Here is a 12,515-nt window from a genome sequence, read left to right as displayed (position 1 = left end):
AAATGGGTTATGTGGAGCTACAAAAATCATCATCCAAGATGCTGGTGGGTTTTGTTAAATGCGTTTTCAGTTTGTTGGAAATCAATTTAGCGAATGAGCTCACGTTGAAAGATCTAATTAAGTCGAGGGAGCCCACATTTGCTAACTGCTAGCTGGCCAGCTGTGACATCACTTTCATCACCAAATCAGGATCGGTTCATCCAACAGAACGAAGTGTCCAGGTCCCGTTTCTCTAGAAGTTATGATTTGGTTAATGTGTGGATTAATAGCACTTTATGTAAACTAATTGCTTTTATCTTTTAATTACTAGAAAGATCTATATGTACTGACGAGAAATACTCCTTAAAAGAATGGCTCTGGGCTGTTACTCTTCAGAAAAAATAAATAAAAATAAAAACACAAAAACAGAATTATTAAATGTAACTCAGGTAGTGTTGATAAAGCCATGACTATGTTTAATTTTTTTTTTTTTTTTTTGCCAAATGGCACCCTGTCATGTAATGTTCTCAAATTGGAAATGATGACTTGGAGTCCTATTATATAGAGTCTCATATGATGTTGTGACAAAACACCAAATACTTTTGAGGAAAACCGTCGTGGCATGCGAGGTGCTGTCATTTTGGGCTCTAAAATGTTCCTGTTTTATTTACCCCCTTTTTAAAAGAGGAACAAAAAGAAATGGCACATTGCTCCGTGCGCTGTTTTTCTGTCTATACTAGACTGTAATCTTGCAATCTTCGATGGGTCATTTTTTCGCTCGCGTGCGTAGTGAAGCACCCCTTGATTTGTTATTGCTGAACATCAGCGGCGTTTCAATTGGGGAGCTCCAATCTGGCTACGAGCGCTCGAGTACATCTCTCCACTGATTGGGCTGCAGCTCGTACTCGTGTGCAGAGGGAAAAGTGGGAACCGCCGCCAGTTGTCTTGACATTTAACTTCCACGTCTTATCTCGGTCGGCTCGCTGGTATTTCAAAAGGTTTCTTTCTTTCTTTTTGGCTTCCATTATGCGGCGCAAGTTGGACGAGTGTATCAACAGATGCTGCCCTCTGAATAAGAACAATTGTGTGGGTTTTGGGGTGTGACGGAGCGAGGGCATTTGAGGAGATGTTTGCCCTTTTAGCATTTAGACTTATGTTTTTCTGTGCTTGTTGAAGTAGATGTTTTTTTTAATTTTTTTTATCTGGCATTACGTTACACAAAACTCAAGTTAATTTCTTCTTATTGCCCATAACCCACAGACAAAAAGTGACATAATCAGGTTCCCATACGCCAAATAGTTCAGACTGAAAGCGTTATCTGTGGACAGCGATGCATCTACAGGCTTCTACATGTAAAACAGGGTGATCAAAATGAGTAGTGTGTGATGTTACTGCAGTCTTACAACTTTTTGCTTTTTGAGAGGATGGTCCTCTACAGGGAAATCTGATAATCTCCCATCCTCCCACCCCAAGGCTCCTCTTTTTTTAAAACATTTTTTAAAGCACTTAATACAGCAAAAAGGCTATGTTGAATATGCATTTCTAAAGATAGAACTATTATTTAGTGTTGTAGCCTGCAAACCAAAAACAGGTTCTTGAAGCTGAGTAGATGGTTAATCAGTGATGGGGGGGGGGGGGGGGGACTGACTGTTGGTGCGTTGACTGACTGTTGGTGAGTTGAGAGTAAAGCCTGACCATGTGGAGTTTGTGTCTCCGCCCCCTCAGGATGTGCAATCACCTCAAGGAGGCGGGCTTCCAGGTTGTGAGGGCCGAGTTTGGCCTCGTCGTTTTGTGGCTGTGTGCGTAGCGAGTTCTTATTATATGCAAGTTCCTCGTGTATTTCACCCCCCCCCCCTGTTGTTTCATGTACAGGTGCCTGTGTGGAAAAAAAATATATACTTTTACAGCAATTTTGATTGTTTGAAATCTGCTTCCAGCATATATCTGTGCCATTTCTTTCTTCTTTTTTTTTGTAACATGATGTTTTTAAGTTTTCTTACATCTAATCCTAATTTTGTCTTTTAAGCAAGGTGGATGCAGCTGAAAGCAATGAGCAATTTACGTGTTTTGTAGGTTTTTGAAAATGTCACGGCTTGTGTTCAGAATTGTGTGACATAAAGCCAAAATCAGTTTGAATGGGACGGATGGCGACCGCTTGCTGGTGTATACTCGTGCCAGGCCATTGTCAAGTTAATGTCTGAAGTAGCACATAATTGATTTGAACCGATTTTAACAAATTAGTGTTTTAACATTTTTTTTGTTTGTTATAACCTAATTTATCCATAGATGCACAAGTAGTAGGATGAGACTAAAAGGAATAAATGATACAGAAAATCAAGATGTCTCATTTTTCATGAGTTTTAGATTATTTAGTTACTGATAAAGGCTAATGGAGACCCCCCCTCCCCTCCCCCCCACACTATTTGCCATCAGAATTTTTTTACCAACTACTTGGACTCATTTCTTCAAATAGTTGTGATAGGACTGATGAGCATCAAAACACACTGCATCCCGGGTCCCTCTTGAGATATATATATATATATATATATATATATATATATATATATATATATATATATATATATATATAATATTTTAATTTTTATTTGTTGGTATTTGTAGTGATGTTGTGAGGGGGAGTGAGGTATTAACGTACGGTTCAACAACTCTGAAATCTGCTTTCGCCAAAGGTACACTACTCAGATATTCAGCAGGTGAATGGCAAGCGCCCAGACCGTCACCGGGGACGTCGTTGATGTCACAAGCAGCTACCTGACAACAGGGCGGGGCTTGAGGAGCTTTTAGTGAAGAGAAGTAACTACTGTAGCAGCTGAATGTCACTTTGAGCACGTGGTTACACGGTGTGAGAGAAGCAATCTTCAAAAGATAAAAACAAATACCGAAAGTGCTGCTTCTTCATCCAGTAATCAATTGTCTGTAATGGGAAATGCTGGACTTGGGTGTGTTTGTGCTCTACTTACAAAAAAACAACAAAAAAACAGTCCCTCCTTTTAAACGGTCTTTGCCTATTGTTGAAATGTTTTAATTTAGGAGGCTTTTCTTTGTTTGTTTTACTCGATGACACCTGAGAGGTACAGTGTTTGATGATTCCTCACATGATCAATAAAGTAAACAGGAAAAAAAAAAAGTGTCTTTACAAGGTTCAATTATGAAAAGAGGCGATGAGTTGCGCCAAGTCATTTCTTTGTTTTGTTCCTGTGTGTCATCTCCAATGGCTGTTGTGCTTGTTTATGCAGTTTTTTTGTTTGTTGGTCTGCTCCTCTTTTTCTCACTTTCACATCTCTTGCCCCCTCTAAAATATGAGGCAACAGCATTTCTTTCTCAAATGTCTTACAGGTTGACATCTAAGTTTTTTTTTTTTTTTTTTTTTTTTTAAAGTGAGCAGGCTGATTATTTAATTTCTATTTGGAATTTACCAGAAGTGTCACATTACAATGTTCTCTTTTTTTTCCTCTTTTTTTTTTAAAAGCATGATAATAACCTTCAAATTCCAAACAATGTAATAGTATATTTAAAAAAAAAAATTAAAAAAAATTCCAGTGTTCACAATTTTAGTTTCCATTAAAATGTCAAATTTTCATGAAGAATTCTGTGTTTTGTGTGTTCTGCATTTCTGCTTCCTGATCACATGTGAACTGGTCAGTCTGATTCTGTTCACCTATTGCAGACCAGAGTATGTTGGCTTGTTTATCACATTACTTTAAATAAGTTTGTCTCTGCGTACAAGAGACCGTTGTCATGCCAACTGATACATCGAACTACAGCTAGAGCTGCTTCTACTTTGCTTGACTATTTACATTTTATTTTGCCTCCACTACATTTCAGAGCCAAATATTGTACTTTTGAACTCCTTAATTACTTTTACTTTTTAAGATTTTTCATACAAAACATACATTATGATCGCCTATCAAATTATGATGGAACATTTTTTTTCTCAATGCTGATGAGGTAGTTTAATTTAAATAATTCTAGTGTCATGATGTGCCTTATCTTAATTCAAGTTACTGTCAATTATTAGTTAGACGGTTCTATTTTAATAAAGTACGTTTTTGATTGGATCCTGAAAAGCTAATTTTCTCACAGTTGTCTTTAAAAGGCAGAGGCTCAAGGCTTTTGCACTGTTAGAGATAGAGCTGACTACCACCTCGACTGTAACATGCTATATTAATACATCAGTAATCATTAACAGCACTGTTTAATGGGCCATTCTTCAGTGCTTTTAATTTATGTACTAATACTTTCAGTACATTTGGCCTTAAAATACTTCTTTGTTTTTACTTAAAGGAACGGTCTATAGCATTTAGGGGGATCTATTGGCATAAATGGAATATAATATTTATACGTAAGTTTCATTAGTGTATAATAACCTATAAAAAGGGTTCCGGCTTTAGGAGAGCTGCTGTCTCATCGATGAGCAGAGGTGCTGATTGTTGTTCAAAGTCGCCCCCTTGTGGCTGAAGGATTAGTGCACATTGATTAAGTCATGAGACGATGTATAACTTAACTGATTTAATAAGGTCTCACAAATGCTGTTTGTAAAAAGTTGATACTGTAGTTTTCATGAATAAATTGCAGCACAAATCAATATATTATGTTTTAAACTTAATTTTGACCTGTAACATGTAGATATTTTTCAATAAAGTTGTATTGTAAATGCCATGAATGGTTTAATATTTATCCGATCACTAGCCTATATTAAGGACTGTCTTCACTTAAACTCATTTTAGTCACCCTGTGTGAAATGTACAGTATATATATTCAATTCAGTTTATTTTGTATAGCCCAAAATCACAAATTACAAATTATCCTCAGAGGGCTTTACAAACATCCCTGACCTTTGACCTCACATCGGATCAGGAAAAACTCCCCAAAAATAAAAAAAAACCTTTCACAGGGAAAAAAGTGAAGAAACCTTCAGGAGAGCAACAGAGGAGGATCCCTCTCCCCGGATGGACAGAAGCAATAGATGTCATGTGTACAGAATGAACAGCGTTACAGAGTTACAACACATTTAATGAATATGACATACATTATTAATAATTATTAGTATGCATGTACCACGATCCAGACCTTCACAATCCATGAAACAGAAGGAGGAAGAGGAGGGGGGGGGGGGGGAGCATCAGTTTTTTTGTCCACCTATAATATATATATATATAATAATAATAAAATATATATATATATGTATATATATATATATAATAATAATAATAAAATATATATATATATATATATATAGCAGAGGTTTCAGGGTGAAATATATATATGAGAGTTGTTTGATTGCAGTGACACTGAGCTGTAGGCACAGCAGGTGGCGTATTTCCACCACAAACACACATACAGTACACATGTTTTATTTTCTCTCCACTTTTTTCATGGAATTGAACCAGTGTTTACCGCCACCCCCTCAATTTTACCCCGATTACTCTGTACTTCACGGAGGCCACATGGGGTGTGATGGTTGGTGCACCGGTGCGCGGAGAGATTGTCCGATGTGCTGGAAGGTCACTAAAAGGTTTGATCTTTGCCGAGGGGTTCCGGAGGATGAGCACACGGTGACCCTGTTGGAAAAGAACGAGGAGAGGTGACGAGCAACATATGTCCTTCCCTACCAGAAGTCAAAAGTAAACACTTCATCGGGCCAGGACTTCCTCTCCAGCACCAATATCCAAAGTCTCACTGATAATCAATAAACTAACATTCGGTAATCTTCTCATTCCACTCTTTAATCTCTTTAGTATATTGAACCGGTTTTATATTCTCAATTCGACACTGAAAATACTACAAGTAAAAGTCTTCTATTCAAAATCATATATTATTAGCAACAATATGTAATGTATTCAAAGTCAAACTATTTGTTTTCTTACTACATTAGCCTGTCGCTAGTATCACGTCAACGAGTAAGCAGCATATTACTATTGGAGCTGGTTTTTACAACTTGATATACAGTTCTGTAGTTTAACCAAAGGGTCACGAGATATATTGATATATATTTTTTCATATAAGCTTATCATACTCTTTATATCAACTCTTAATCTGAACCGCAACCAGTTCCAACTGGAAATAGATCAATAAAATACCCCAAAATTGTACTTCAAAACTGAGGATGGAGACATTTCCTATTTAAAAGTGACAAGATGAGGCAAAAACTCAAAAGCATAATAGTGGAAATCAAGCGTTAACAACTAATAAATTCAAACAGATACTTATTTTGGACACACGGGATGAAGGGTTTCATTTGCATTCTGCATGACCGGGGCTTTTAAAAAAATGTTTCTGCTCTGCGCTGCACATCACGTCAGATGTGAAGTGAACGGCAGCTTTCCCTGAACGCCGCGTGTGTAATTGTGCATTTATTAATCGGGCTTAACATTTGTGCGGCGTCGAATCAATAACCTGCGGCCCTCCTCCCTCTACTGCTCTTGGTTTGTAAGTCACAGCTGAGAAAGACGTGATGTGTGACAGACAGGTCAACACGTGTTCTATCGTAAGCCCTCACACGTTTTGATGGCAAAGTATCAACCGAGCGCATCTCCTGCTTTCTGGGATGAATACATCAGCTCCGACCAGACAGTCCCTGACATTTAGTGATCTGTGATGATCGCCACAACAACCCTTACATCATCAAATGTCAGACTGAAGTGCTAGTCAGAGTTTGCAACTGATCTGATGAACATTGTGGTTCACAGAACAAATACTGCAGGCCCCGTCGCCCCGTCGCCCCGCCGCTCACCCTGAAACACTCTGAACCGTCGCACACTTTCATTTACATCTGCCGTGGGCTTGGCGAGCGCGTGTGAGTGCAGGAAGGTGCGAGGGCTCAAGATGCTGCCCCCCATATATTTTAATAAGGTACGGTTGAGCGGAGGAGACACACACAGAATATTATTTTTGGAATAAAGGGGGTAATAGATCACTTCCCAGCGCGTCCCTCTGGCTGACCTCTGCACTGATTTCAGGGGATGATACAAAGTGAGGTGTCACCTTCAGTACTCGCATTCTCCAGGGAGCAGATTAGCGACTTGGGGGGGGGGGGGGCAGAAGACTCCACTCGAAGCTCAATGTTAAGGCTAGCAGGGAAACATGCTAACAAGGTTACCGTAGCCGGTTAGCATGCTCACGTTCGCTAATTAGCAAAGGACACAGGGGAGGATGAAGGAACAATCATTAGTTTCTAGGGAAATATTGGTCTCTAAAGGTCACTAGACTTGATCTTCTATCTATTTTAAGTCTCATGGCGATTCATCCATTTCATAGAGCGAGCTGAGCCTGATTATGATCTGCATTAACACCAGTCTGTGTTGTTGTGACTACGGTTTTGTAAATAGTAATGTGTTTTTTAAGATAATTGTGATGATCTCTTAGACTAAATAAGTTGCAGGTGCATTTCTAAACTCTAGTGGAGGAAGAAAAGTGCTGACACAGCGGTAGCTTTGGACAAACCACAAACTCTCTAAGACTAAGGTGTGATGCATATGCCCTAATATATATACGCTCATTGAAATCCTCTGACTGCAGTGGAGCGTAATCATCCATCACCGACGCTGTCCGTATATATTGAAGCTCAGCGCACACAGAAACAAACAGTGTGTACCCGCTGCGTGCCGCCTGGTCACAAACTCCATCTCTATGCATGTCCTCCCACAAGGCCCATCATTCATTTCCTGTTTACTTGCACTCCTCCGTGACCACTTCTCTTGACACTTGTTCATGAGAGAGGGCAAGATGGAGTGAGTCACAAAAGACTGGAAATCTATATACGCGGGCAGACGCTGTGACACGGGTCACACTGGGTCTTTAGCTCCTCACTAAAGAGATAAAGATTTCCATTATTGAAATCAGACAGGACACAGTCCGGCTATGATGATGGTACGGCAGCTCAAATATATATATATATATATATATATATATATATATATATATATATATATCAATATATATAAGTGCACGATGACACAGTGTGCCCAGTGGTGCGTCCCGGTGACCTCAACAGCGGGGCCACCTGAAGACTGAGGCGAGAGCAGCCGTACTGCTGATGGTTTCTTTTGGGTCATCAGTAATATTCTCTCAGTAAACTGCGGCATATTGTTTGCTGCTAGGTGGAATTAAGCTTTGTGTGATGGTGGGGGGAGGAGGACGAGGAGGAGGAGGAGGAGTGGGCATTTTGTGTGATATGGGCCATTGACTGCTTTTCCATAGCTCAGGAACAATAATGAGATTTTTTTTCCCCTTTTTTTTTCAGAATATCAGTGCCGCCATTCAGCGCACTGATTGTGTTTATGAAATTGTGCACACATCTCACAATGCTGGAGCAGGGGAAGGGAAAGCTATTTTCAAAACATTAGCAAATTGTTTTCTGTTATTGTGAAAAGATTGATAAGAGTATGTGTCGTCTCAACACACGCACACACACACACACACACACACACACACACACACACACACACACACACACAGGGGTGAAAAAAACACATACAAAAAAGGCAAAAGCTTGCCGCTATGACTTTACCTACATTATTGCTCTTTTCATCCACGGAGAAAAAAGATACTTTAAAAAAAACATAAACTGTATCACCTTACCTTCATACTGCCATTAAGCTGTAACTACAGTACGTCCAATTGTTCCTGTGCAATAGTTTGGATGCGTTTCGGCTGTAAATGATCTTTTGAGGATAGCGCAATGCACTTTACTATAATGCCGTTTACGGCTGCTGTTTTTACTTCATACATCTGTATGTATCACGCACTCCACGCATTACTGCGTCGCTCTGCTGCTTATCTCATTTTCCTGTTGAGACGTAACAATGACCTTGAGCTTAACCTTGCTTTGGAAAGCAGATTTTGCGTAAATTGACTTGAGATGTCATACAAATCCCCCTTCCCGCGATTAGAAGCCGCTCTGCGTGGAAACAGTGTGGTCCCTTTTCGTAGGTTCCAGCTCTCACTCAAGACTTTAGAGGCAGGGAAACTGATTTTCTGGGCTTAAGCAGGGTCATGTGTGTATCATAACGGAAATGATGATACCTTATCACAACTGGATTACGCAGCGCTTCGATACGGCTCTTACATCACAGGTGTCAAACTCAATATTCAGGCTCTTTTGAAGCCATTTTATGAACTTGGGTTTTGAATTCATCACAAATCCTAGAAATTCAGTATGAACGCTGTTCAACTCATCTTCTCAAACAATAATATTATTTTTTGGGAGGGGTGGTTATTAATGAACCGCAGGCCTTTCTTTCTAGTGGAGATCTGTGCCATTTAGACAACGAGGGAAGTTTATTGGGGATGTTTCATAACGGGAGACATTTTGACGTGTGATGCCAGAGTGTGTTAGTGACACTCACACACTCTGTATCTGCTCTACTAAAACAATATCAGATTTAGTGGGCCTCTTGACCTATAAACCGAGTATTTCCACCTACTCATCTCTCATTTATCTAATTGCTGTCGTGCTAGTTTTGGGATGCCGCAGCACGGGGAGCTGAAAAGTCACTGTGCTTGAAGGTGTATCGTTGTCTCAAAGCGAGCTTTATAAGAGAATGTGCAGCAGCCAGCCAAGTAGTCATTAATCCATCGGTAATGATCCCATCAACACCATCACACTACCACCCCACCCACCCCCCTCCAAGGCATTCACTTTGTATTGTTGCTCTGTCCTCCAGTAATAATTGCCACTCTTACCTGCTTTCTACAGTCTGTTGCTCACCAGTTTGCTCCAAGGCAGCTATTGATTCTGGAGCATCGGATCCATGAAGACAATGATGATGAACAATGAACAGACAGCTGCATCCTCTGTGATGTGGGCCAAAACCGATGGCCTTTGAAAGCAGCATGTAATGCCTCATCTGGTGGATAATATGAGGGACAAGAGGACGCCATGTGTGCATGTTCTAAGTCAGTTCGCTCATGGCCTCCTCTTGGCTCCATACGGCTCACAAGTCCAAACATCTTGAAAACAGACAGGAAGTGCACGTTTCTTCGGGAGGAGTCGCCACTCTGCGCTTTATTTTAAATGTCATTACCACGATAAGCAGTACAATAAACCTGTGAGAGACATTAAATAGAATAAACTAGATGAATAAGAATAGGAATCAAATAAACTATTATTAATACTAATGAGAATAGAATAAACTAAAACCTCACGTTGAATCATATTCAGCATCATTCATATTAAGAGAAGAATGAAACACATCAAACTAATGGTATTACGGTTATCTCATCCCATGGATTTTTATGAAGCAATTCTAAAGTACATAGATACTGGTCATTTAAATCTCATTTTAATTTAGCAACGGCTCATCAATAGGCTACAATATGATACAAAAAGCTTTTTATGATATACTACACAATAATTATCTATTGGATTGTGTTTCCATGTTAAGGATTATCTTAATGTGTTTGTCAGATTGATAGACTACTCGTACATAAGGAAGAGGTTTTGTGAGCTCAAGGACAATTTCTGCGAGGATTAGGACACAATAAAAGTCATTCTTCTGAGGAACTCAATAGTCTCGCTCAGCGCGCTGCTGTTTGTCTCTTATCTCCACATTCTCAAAAACAATCCAGGGACCCGTTTCACATTTGAAGCCGCCCGCCTTCTTCGCCGCAGACTATTTGCCATTCCCAGAAGGTCATTTGGTTAATGCACATTTGGGTTTTCATGGACTCTTAACTAGTTTTTAATCAGCAATTATTAGTGAATTGGAAGGCTGTGCAGACGCACGACTCTCAGCTGGCGGGAGAGTGCCCATCAATGTCACGTCAATTTCCATGCCAAAGGCTACATTAGGCCTGGAGTCTGGGAGGAAACAGCCACCTGAGTGCCTCATCTCCCCATCCACAGCAGTCTTCCCATCAACTATTGACTCTATTACACAGCTCTGTCAAAAAAATGTTCCGCTTCAAAAGAGGAGCAACCATTACATGGCTGTGCAGGGAGATAATTTAGCGATGCACATAAAATTAAGTGCATATCCATTGAACATTGCTTATTATTGCACTTGAATTCCTACAATACCGGGCTTCTGCAAGGAGGCTGGATGCCTCCCAACCGTTCATTCATTTTCAAGGTATAAACACAGCTTGATTATTTAGGCTGATGTATTATATAAATACCTGTCATTTTCATCTATAGCTAACCTAGCCCTAATTGGCAATTACACATGCCAGCATCTCAGACTAGCTCTTAATTACCGTTAATAAATGCTGAGGGGCCCTGAGGTGTCCTCTCGGGCTGGAGGATTGGGGTTGTGGCTCTCCTGCAGCACCACATCGACCACATGAATATGCATGATGGCAGACAGGTATATTCTCCAGCTCTCCTCCTCTGCTGACGCACACACAGGTGGCAGCAGACCGCCCCGTCAACTGCCTGTTTTTTGGTGGGGGTTTAAAATCATTCATCGTGAAGTATAAATTATTGGAAGTAAACATGTAATAAGTTTTATGAAAGGAATAGGGCACTTTAATTACTGTGCATTTGTGACCATGATAGTTTCTGACAGATGGAGATCATGTATAGATGAACACAGGTGATTATATTATTTTCATAGTGTAGGCTGCTCAAATATTACTTATGACATTTTAACTTTGAAGCACATCCTTGATTCCACGGATGATTAACAGCTTCCTTCTCTTTACTGTGAGCTGACATTTAGCTCCCATAATGACTGCTGCTTGTCTTGCAGTGTTCCAACTAAGACCTAAATCCTTCTTTTTAAGGGCCGGCCGGCGAGTGTCGAGCTCTCTGATCGTAATGGCACTTTTAATTAGCACTTAATTAAAAGCACGTGGGCTGTAAAGGTCAACCAGTGGGGCCCGCGAGTTAAAAACACAGACAGGCGCGAGCATCGAGGGTTTGATGAATTTGTCTGCTAATTCCAGTGACCGGCAATCTGGACCGACTCCTTTTGAGATCGGCTGGATGTTAACGACAAATACACGGACGGGTTTCAACTTTCACATTTAGAAATACTGGACACGAATAACATTTGACTGACTGTTTATATGTTTTTACACGTGCCGTATTGCATCCCTTTATGTATCATGGCGTTTGGTTACCATGTATATGCACATACCTTATGACTGGGGACCGCCAGAGGGAGCATAACAATCAAAAGCAGCTTCTGTAAAAGTGAAACAATAGTCCAGATTGTCAGAGGGATTATGATTCTACTCATTGCACGAACACAAGGACTGCAGCGTGATCTAAAGCTGGAGCTGCGAACATTATTGATCTCAGTCAGAATTATAGATCACCTTGTCTGAATGAGTGATGAAGCTGTCAGTTGGTCTCACCTGACGAGCACCCGCATTAAAAATCCTCATCCTAGAATGTCAATGTAGCAGCAACACTATGTTTAACAATCGTAGTGTGTGTCAAAAGAAACAAATCTACTCATTACATCATTATTAGACATGTAGCTGTGTCTATGGGTACCCATTTAGGATATACAGTATATTTTAGTTACGTTAGTGAAAAATTAAGACAGGATTTTAATCTTTAGATAACC

This window comes from Cyclopterus lumpus, chromosome 14, assembly GCF_009769545.1.
Source record: "Cyclopterus lumpus isolate fCycLum1 chromosome 14, fCycLum1.pri, whole genome shotgun sequence".
Taxonomy (NCBI): Eukaryota; Metazoa; Chordata; class Actinopteri; order Perciformes; family Cyclopteridae; genus Cyclopterus; species Cyclopterus lumpus.
Note: the sequence above shows the minus strand (reverse complement) of the source record.